This window comes from Neodiprion pinetum, chromosome 2, assembly GCF_021155775.2.
Source record: "Neodiprion pinetum isolate iyNeoPine1 chromosome 2, iyNeoPine1.2, whole genome shotgun sequence".
Classification (NCBI taxonomy): Eukaryota; Metazoa; Arthropoda; class Insecta; order Hymenoptera; family Diprionidae; genus Neodiprion; species Neodiprion pinetum.
In genome coordinates this window covers 8503063-8511541 of record NC_060233.1, presented here as the reverse complement: position 1 = coordinate 8511541, position 8479 = coordinate 8503063, and the positions used below count along the sequence as shown (strand labels likewise).

Here is an 8479-nt window from a genome sequence, read left to right as displayed (position 1 = left end):
TCGCTATGTTCATTTGCGTTTCACTGGTGTTTGTTGACTGTACGATTTGAAACGGTACTATTTATTCCATCGGCAAACTCCCATTTTTATTCGCCGCAATCGTTGAAAGATCAATACAATTTCAATAAGTTATTACTACTGATGAAATCAGGTTTCCATGCATTTTTCTGCGAGACAGCTTTTAGATAATACATAGTATATATAGATGCTTATGTTTTCGACATCGTGCCGAAATGTGATACTAATTGCGATTCTTTCGGAAGTTGGGCTTCATTTCTTACAGTGGTAAGCCTCGGTTTTCACAAGAAATCGTTGACACTCAAGTAATGATATTCTTGCGAAAAAGTTTGAGCTTTGGAATGATGTAGTTCAATCAGAAATTCACATGTATGCAAACAAAGTCGAAACGAATTCATTGCAGAATCAAGGCATCTGTCCAATAATTTCACAGCTTTGATATAATTTAAACATATTGTTGTATATACACAAATGATGAACACAACATGGATCTACTCTATTGACGTGGAATGATTTTTATCTGTTAGGCCTTTAATTGTTACAAAGCACATTGTATAAATTCTGTATTCTATTCCAATAGGTTTTGTATATGTACATGGAGCTGTATATTATTTTTGCTCTCTGACGATTGTATGGATAATAAATTGTGTACTGTTGTAAATCAACCAATTTCTTCGTATTTTCTGAGCTGTAGGTCCCACGCTCTTTTTCGTGGGTTTTCTGAGTTCCTGGGAGTCCATTTAGTCGGGCAAGGGTCAATCAAAGGTGATTGTAGGCGATTTTTTTTTTTTTTTTGATAGTGAGAGAAAGAACGAAGCTTCTTAAAACTTCGAGTGTATTCTAACAAACATTCGAATGGTACGAGCAAAAATTTTTATCATCCAACTGTCGCAGAACGACAGCGTTATTAGCTGACCCGTTAACTGGAGAATACATCTTGAGTCAACGGCTGACCATCAAAGGGCCTAACCACTTGAGTCTGGAATCGGCAGGAAAGATAAAGTGCGTATATCTTGTTTGAAATATAAAAACTAGAATCATTATACATCATATCATATCATCATACATCATATCATCATACATCATATGTCAAACATCATACATCATACATAGTATGAAAGTTCGAAACCAAAGTTCGGATGTTCAGAAAGTGACGTTGCCCGAAATTTTTTTTCTCTTGCTAACCGAAAATCAGCTAATCGGATTCCTCAGTCTGGAAACAACCGCGCAGTAGAGCGGACGTATGAGAATCGCGCTCCACAGATTTCGAGTACCAGGTTCTCTACCTCCTGGATTTTGTGCTCCAGGTCCGCTTCCTGGTGAAACTCGAGTTCCAGGACAAGTGCTCCGTAGTTCTGGCTGTCCAGGTCCTTGATCTGTTGACTTTTGACCTTCAGGACTAATTTTCCGTAGTTCTGGCTGTCCAGGTCCTCCACCTGGTGGATTTTTACATTCAGGAAAAGCGCTCCGTAGTTCTGGATGCGCAGAAATAATAAAATTTATTACTTTATTAATTTATTAATTAATTATATAAATCCTCACACAATATTTTTGAGGTGTTATTATACTGAGAATATTTATTACTATTTAAGGTACAACTCGAGGTGGTTATCGGTGGTTGTTGGAGATGGTTGGCGGTGGTTGGCGGTGGTCGGAGGTGGTCGGAGGTGAACGAGGAAGACGAGGAGAACAAGGTGGACGAGGAGGACGAGGATTTGTGCACGGTGAGTAAAACATTTTTATAATACTTAATGGCAATTGTAATTATATTTCATCTAACAGTACACAGTTTTTTGAGGTGAGCAAATAATCCAATTTATTCTCATTATTCCAGAATCGTGCACTCGTGCATAATTATCATGCCTTTTCATACGTTTATTACCGCATGGTCTACACTGAAAACATTGCGGTGTGTCCAGGGCCTTTCTTCTGAACAATAAACAAAAATGAAAAAGATATTAACACTTTATTCATTTCACGGCATTACATGTATGACGATTCTAGAATAATGAGAATGAATTAGATTTTTTGTCTTATATCGCTAACAGCTACTCATAGAGCTTACAGAAAAGTTTTGTGGAATACGCTGCGAGCGAAGTATCAAAAGTATAGCCGAAAACATAAGATTTTGTTGGTAATTCCTCTGCTGTTGATCCTATATACGCTTTATTAAATGTCTTTTCGGCATTTTTCAGGGTTAGAATTATCTGATTTAAAAAGAGTCCTGCAAAACGATTTTACGACGAAAAGTTTCCAAACTCCGAGAGTCGCAAATTTTTGGCTGATTTTGGGATATGCTGATATCGATTTATTCACACCCAGTATCAACATAATTTTGCAACGAATCAAAACTTACGGCTGAAAAACATGAAAGTTGCACTGGATTTTTAACGAGGTGGATAAGAAAAATCACAAACTCGTAGGGACAAAGTTCCAGTTCCAGTTTATTCAATGTAGTACAAGTGTTCAGGTGTCAGTGTATACTACTTTACCAAGTTTCCAAATACTATGAATCTATTATGTTATACTAGTACATTACACTAATGATTTTATACCAATAATTACTATAATAATATTTTCATTGATATAATTAGTATGTTATTTCTATATAGAATAGATACTGCGATATGTATTGCATTGAGCAGAATATGAACAATGTTGTATAAAATGGTTCTTAATGTTGTTTGTAAGCGCAGTTTGGGTTCCAGTCTGAGTACCTACAATGTTAAAAGCTACAATGCACCTCTGCAGGATTCAAGATGTGTAATGTTGTATTACTATTATATGTAATATTGAATAAATTGAATAACACCTACTGGAATTTATCCGTAATTTTTTCGTATCTTCTCAGGTATTGGTCCCGCGGGGCTCGAAATACCTTTTTGTAATACTAGAGCGATTTTGAAAAGGGCTGGAATAAATTCTTTCATGCACCATTCCGACGTACTTTTGCAAGAGAAATCGATTGGGCGCAGTCCCAATACGCTGCGATCAGCGCATCAAAAGTTACAGCCGAAAAACGAGAACCTGTGTTTTCGACATTTTTCAGCAGGTGCTTTTTCCTCCGTGACTTCTCTCCTGTTGATCCCACGCTGTTTTCGCTGCGTTTTCTGAGTTCCTGGGGGTCCAATTAGTCGGGAAAGGGTCATTTCAATCGAATCTGGGACCAAAAATTTTTCAGCTAAAAAAAAGCAAGGCTGACCCCTTTGCATTTTTGGCGAAAATTTTCGCGATTTTGAAAAGGGCTGGAATAAAGTCTTTCATGCACCATTCCGACGTAATTTTGCGAGAGAAATCGATTGGGCGCAGTCCCAATACGCTGCGATTAACGCATCAAAAGTTACAGCCGAAAAACGAGAACCTGTGTTTTCGACATTTTTCAGCAGGTGCTTTTTCCTTCGTAACTTCTCTCCTGTTGATCCCACGCTGTTTTCGCTGCGTTTTCTGAGTTCCTGGGGGTCCAATTAGTCAGGAAAGGGTCATTTGAATCGAATCTGGGACCAAAAATTTTTCGGCTAAAAAAAAAGCAAGGCTAACCCCTTTGCATTTTTGGCGAAAATTTTCGCGATTTTGAAAAGGGCTGGAATAAAGACTTTCATGCACCATTCCGACGTGATTTTGCGAGAGAAATCGATTGGGCGCAGTCCCAATACGCTGCGATCAACGCATCAAAAGTTACAGCCGAAAAACGAGAACCTGTGTTTTCGACATTTTTCAGCAGGTGCTTTTTCCTCCGTAACTTCTCTCCTGTTGATCCCACGCTGTTTTCGCTGCGTTTTCTGAGTTCCTGGGGGTCCAATTAGTCAGGAAAGGGTCATTTGAATCGAATCTGGGACCAAAAATTTTTCGGCTAAAAAAAAAGCAAGGCTAACCCCTTTGCATTTTTGGCGAAAATTTTCGCGATTTTGAAAAGGGCTGGAATAAAGTCTTTCATGCACCATTCCGACGTAATTTTGCGAGAGAAATCGATTGGGCGCAGTCCTAATACGCTGCGATCAACGCATCAAAAGTTACAGCCGAAAAACGAGAACCTGTGTTTTCGACATTTTTCAGCAGGTGCTTTTTCCTTCGTAACTTCTCTCCTGTTGATCCCACGCTGTTTTCGCTGCGTTTTCTGAGTTCCTGGGGGTCCGATTAGTCAGGAAAGGGTCATTTAAATCGAATCTGGGACCAAAAATTTTTCGGACGAAAAATGAAAAAAAAGCAAGGCTAACCCCTTTGCATTTTTGGCGAAAATTTTCGCGATTTTGAAAAGGGCTGGAATAAAGTCTTTCATGCACCATTCCGACGTAATTTTGCGAGAGAAATCGATTGGGCGCAGTCCCAATACGCTGCGATCAACGCATCAAAAGTTACAGCCGAAAAACGAGAACCTGTGTTTTCGACATTTTTCAGCAGGTGCTTTTTCCTCCGTAACTTCTCTCCTGTTGATCCCACGCTGTTTTCGCTGCGTTTTCTGAGTTCCTGGGGGTCCAATTAGTCAGGAAAGGGTCATTTGAATCGAATCTGGGACCAAAAATTTTTCAGCTAAAAAAAAAGCAAGGCTAACCCCTTTGCATTTTTGGCAAAAATTTTCGCGATTTTGAAAAGGGCTGGAATAAAGTCTTTCATGCACCATTCCGACGTAATTTTGCGAGAGAAATCGATTGGGCGCAGTCCCAATACGCTGCGATCAACGCATCAAAAGTTACAGCCGAAAAACGAGAACCTGTGTTTTCGACATTTTTCAGCAGGTGCTTTTTCCTCCGTAACTTCTCTCCTGTTGATCCCACGCTGTTTTCGCTGCGTTTTCTGAGTTCCTGGGGGTCCAATTAGTCAGGAAAGGGTCATTTGAATCGAATCTGGGACCAAAAATTTTTCAGCTAAAAAAAAAGCAAGGCTAACCCCTTTGCATTTTTGGCAAAAATTTTCGCGATTTTGAAAAGGGCTGGAATAAAGACTTTCATGCACCATTCCGACGTGATTTTGCGAGAGAAATCGATTGGGCGCAGTCCCAATACGCTGCGATCAACGCATCAAAAGTTACAGCCGAAAAACGAGAACCTGTGTTTTCGACATTTTTCAGCAGGTGCTTTTTCCTCCGTAACTTCTCTCCTGTTGATCCCACGCTGTTTTCGCTGCGTTTTCTGAGTTCCTGGGGGTCCAATTAGTCAGGAAAGGGTCATTTGAATCGAATCTGGGACCAAAAATTTTTCAGCTAAAAAAAAAGCAAGGCTAACCCCTTTGCATTTTTGGCAAAAATTTTCGCGATTTTGAAAAGGGCTGGAATAAAGACTTTCATGCACCATTCCGACGTGATTTTGCGAGAGAAATCGATTGGGCGCAGTCCCAATACGCTGCGATCAACGCATCAAAAGTTACAGCCGAAAAACGAGAACCTGTGTTTTCGACATTTTTCAGCAGGTGCTTTTTCCTCCGTAACTTCTCTCCTGTTGATCCCACGCTGTTTTCGCTGCGTTTTCTGAGTTCCTGGGGGTCCGATTAGTCAGGAAAGGGTCATTTAAATCGAATCTGGGACCAAAAATTTTTCGGACGAAAAATGAAAAAAAAGCAAGGCTAACCCCTTTGCATTTTTGGCGAAAATTTTCGCGATTTTGAACAGGGCTGGAATAAAGTCTTTCACGCACCATTCCGACGTAATTTTGCGAGAGAAATCGATTGGGCGCAGTCCCAATACGCTGCGATCAACGCATCAAAAGTTACAGCCGAAAAACGAGGACCTGTGTTTTCGACATTTTTCAGCAGGTGCTTTTTCCTTCGTAACTTCTCTCCTGTTGATCCCACGCTGTTTTCGCTGCGTTTTCTGAGTTCCTGGGGGTCCAATTAGTCAGGAAAGGGTCATTTGAATCGAATCTGGGACCAAAAATTTTTCAGCTAAAAAAAAAGCAAGGCTAACCCCTTTGCATTTTTGGCGAAAATTTTCGCGATTTTAAAAAGGGCTGGAATAAAGTCTTTCATGCACCATTCCGACGTAATTTTGCGAGAGAAATCGATTGGGCGCAGTCCCAATACGCTGCGATCAACGCATCAAAAGTTACAGCCGAAAAACGAGAACCTGTGTTTTCGACATTTTTCAGCAGGTGCTTTTTCCTCCGTAACTTCTCTCCTGTTGATCCCACGCTGTTTTCGCTGCGTTTTCTGAGTTCCTGGGGGTCCAATTAGTCAGGAAAGGGTCATTTGAATCGAATCTGGGACCAAAAATTTTTCAGCTAAAAAAAAAGCAAGGCTAACCCCTTTGCATTTTTGGCAAAAATTTTCGCGATTTTAAAAAGGGCTGGAATAAAGACTTTCATGCACCATTCCGACGTGATTTTGCGAGAGAAATCGATTGGGCGCAGTCCCAATACGCTGCGATCAACGCATCAAAAGTTACAGCCGAAAAACGAGAACCTGTGTTTTCGACATTTTTCAGCAGGTGCTTTTTCCTCCGTAACTTCTCTCCTGTTGATCCCACGCTGTTTTCGCTGCGTTTTCTGAGTTCCTGGGGGTCCAATTAGTCAGGAAAGGGTCATTTGAATCGAATCTGGGACCAAAAATTTTTCGGCTAAAAAAAAAGCAAGGCTAACCCCTTTGCATTTTTGGCGAAAATTTTCGCGATTTTGAAAAGGGCTGGAATAAAGTCTTTCATGCACCATTCCGACGTAATTTTGCGAGAGAAATCGATTGGGCGCAGTCCTAATACGCTGCGATCAACGCATCAAAAGTTACAGCCGAAAAACGAGAACCTGTGTTTTCGACATTTTTCAGCAGGTGCTTTTTCCTTCGTAACTTCTCTCCTGTTGATCCCACGCTGTTTTCGCTGCGTTTTCTGAGTTCCTGGGGGTCCGATTAGTCAGGAAAGGGTCATTTAAATCGAATCTGGGACCAAAAATTTTTCGGACGAAAAATGAAAAAAAAGCAAGGCTAACCCCTTTGCATTTTTGGGGAAAATTTTCGCGATTTTGAAAAGGGCTGGAATAAAGTCTTTCATGCACCATTCCGACGTAATTTTGCGAGAGAAATCGATTGGGCGCAGTCCGAATACGCTGCGATCAACGCATCAAAAGTTACAGCCGAAAAACGAGAACCTGTGTTTTCGACATTTTTCAGCAGGTGCTTTTTCCTTCGTAACTTCTCTCCTGTTGATCCCACGCTGTTTTCGCTGCGTTTTCTGAGTTCCTGGGGGTCCGATTAGTCAGGAAAGGGTCATTTAAATCGAATCTGGGACCAAAAATTTTTCGGACGAAAAATGAAAAAAAAGCAAGGCTAACCCCTTTGCATTTTTGGCGAAAATTTTCGCGATTTTGAAAAGGGCTGGAATAAAGTCTTTCATGCACCATTCCGACGTAATTTTGCGAGAGAAATCGATTGGGCGCAGTCCCAATACGCTGCGATCAACGCATCAAAAGTTACAGCCGAAAAACGAGAACCTGTGTTTTCGACATTTTTCAGCAGGTGCTTTTTCCTTCGTAACTTCTCTCCTGTTGATCCCACGCTGTTTTCGCTGCGTTTTCTGAGTTCCTGGGGGTCCAATCAGTCAGGAAAGGGTCATTTGAATCGAATCTGGGACCAAAAATTTTTCAGTTAAAAAAAAAGCAAGGCTAACCCCTTTGCATTTTTGGCAAAAATTTTCGCGATTTTGAAAAGGGCTGGAATAAAGTCTTTCATGCACCATTCCGACGTAATTTTGCGAGAGAAATCGATTGGGCGCAGTCCCAATACGCTGCGATCAACGCATCAAAAGTTACAGCCGAAAAACGAGAACCTGTGTTTTCGACATTTTTCAGCAGGTGCTTTTTCCTCCGTAACTTCTCTCCTGTTGATCCCACGCTGTTTTCGCTGCGTTTTCTGAGTTCCTGGGGGTCCAATTAGTCAGGAAAGGGTCATTTGAATCGAATCTGGGACCAAAAATTTTTCAGCTAAAAAAAAAGCAAGGCTAACCCCTTTGCATTTTTGGCAAAAATTTTCGCGATTTTGAAAAGGGCTGGAATAAAGACTTTCATGCACCATTCCGACGTGATTTTGCGAGAGAAATCGATTGGGCGCAGTCCCAATACGCTGCGATCAACGCATCAAAAGTTACAGCCGAAAAACGAGAACCTGTGTTTTCGACATTTTTCAGCAGGTGCTTTTTCCTCCGTAACTTCTCTCCTGTTGATCCCACGCTGTTTTCGCTGCGTTTTCTGAGTTCCTGGGGGTCCAATTAGTCAGGAAAGGGTCATTTGAATCGAATCTGGGACCAAAAATTTTTCGGCTAAAAAAAAAGCAAGGCTAACCCCTTTGCATTTTTGGCGAAAATTTTCGCGATTTTAAAAAGGGCTGGAATAAAGTCTTTCATGCACCATTCCGACGTAATTTTGCGAGAGAAATCGATTGGGCGCAGTCCCAATACGCTGCGATCAACGCATCAAAAGTTACAGCCGAAAAACGAGAACCTGTGTTTTCGACATTTTTCAGCAGGTGCTTTTTCCTTCGTAACTTC

At 41.0% G+C, this 8479-nt stretch overlaps 1 long non-coding RNA gene across 1 annotated transcript; it reads left to right on the top strand.

Moving 5' to 3' along the window:
* The first annotated feature begins 1616 nt into the window (after positions 1-1616).
* LOC138190438 (uncharacterized) lies at positions 1617-2839 on the top strand. The gene is made up of 2 exons (XR_011176387.1): positions 1617-1742; positions 2214-2839. It is a non-coding gene; the product is annotated as an uncharacterized lncRNA (long non-coding RNA).
* Positions 2840-8479: the final 5640 nt, after the last annotated feature.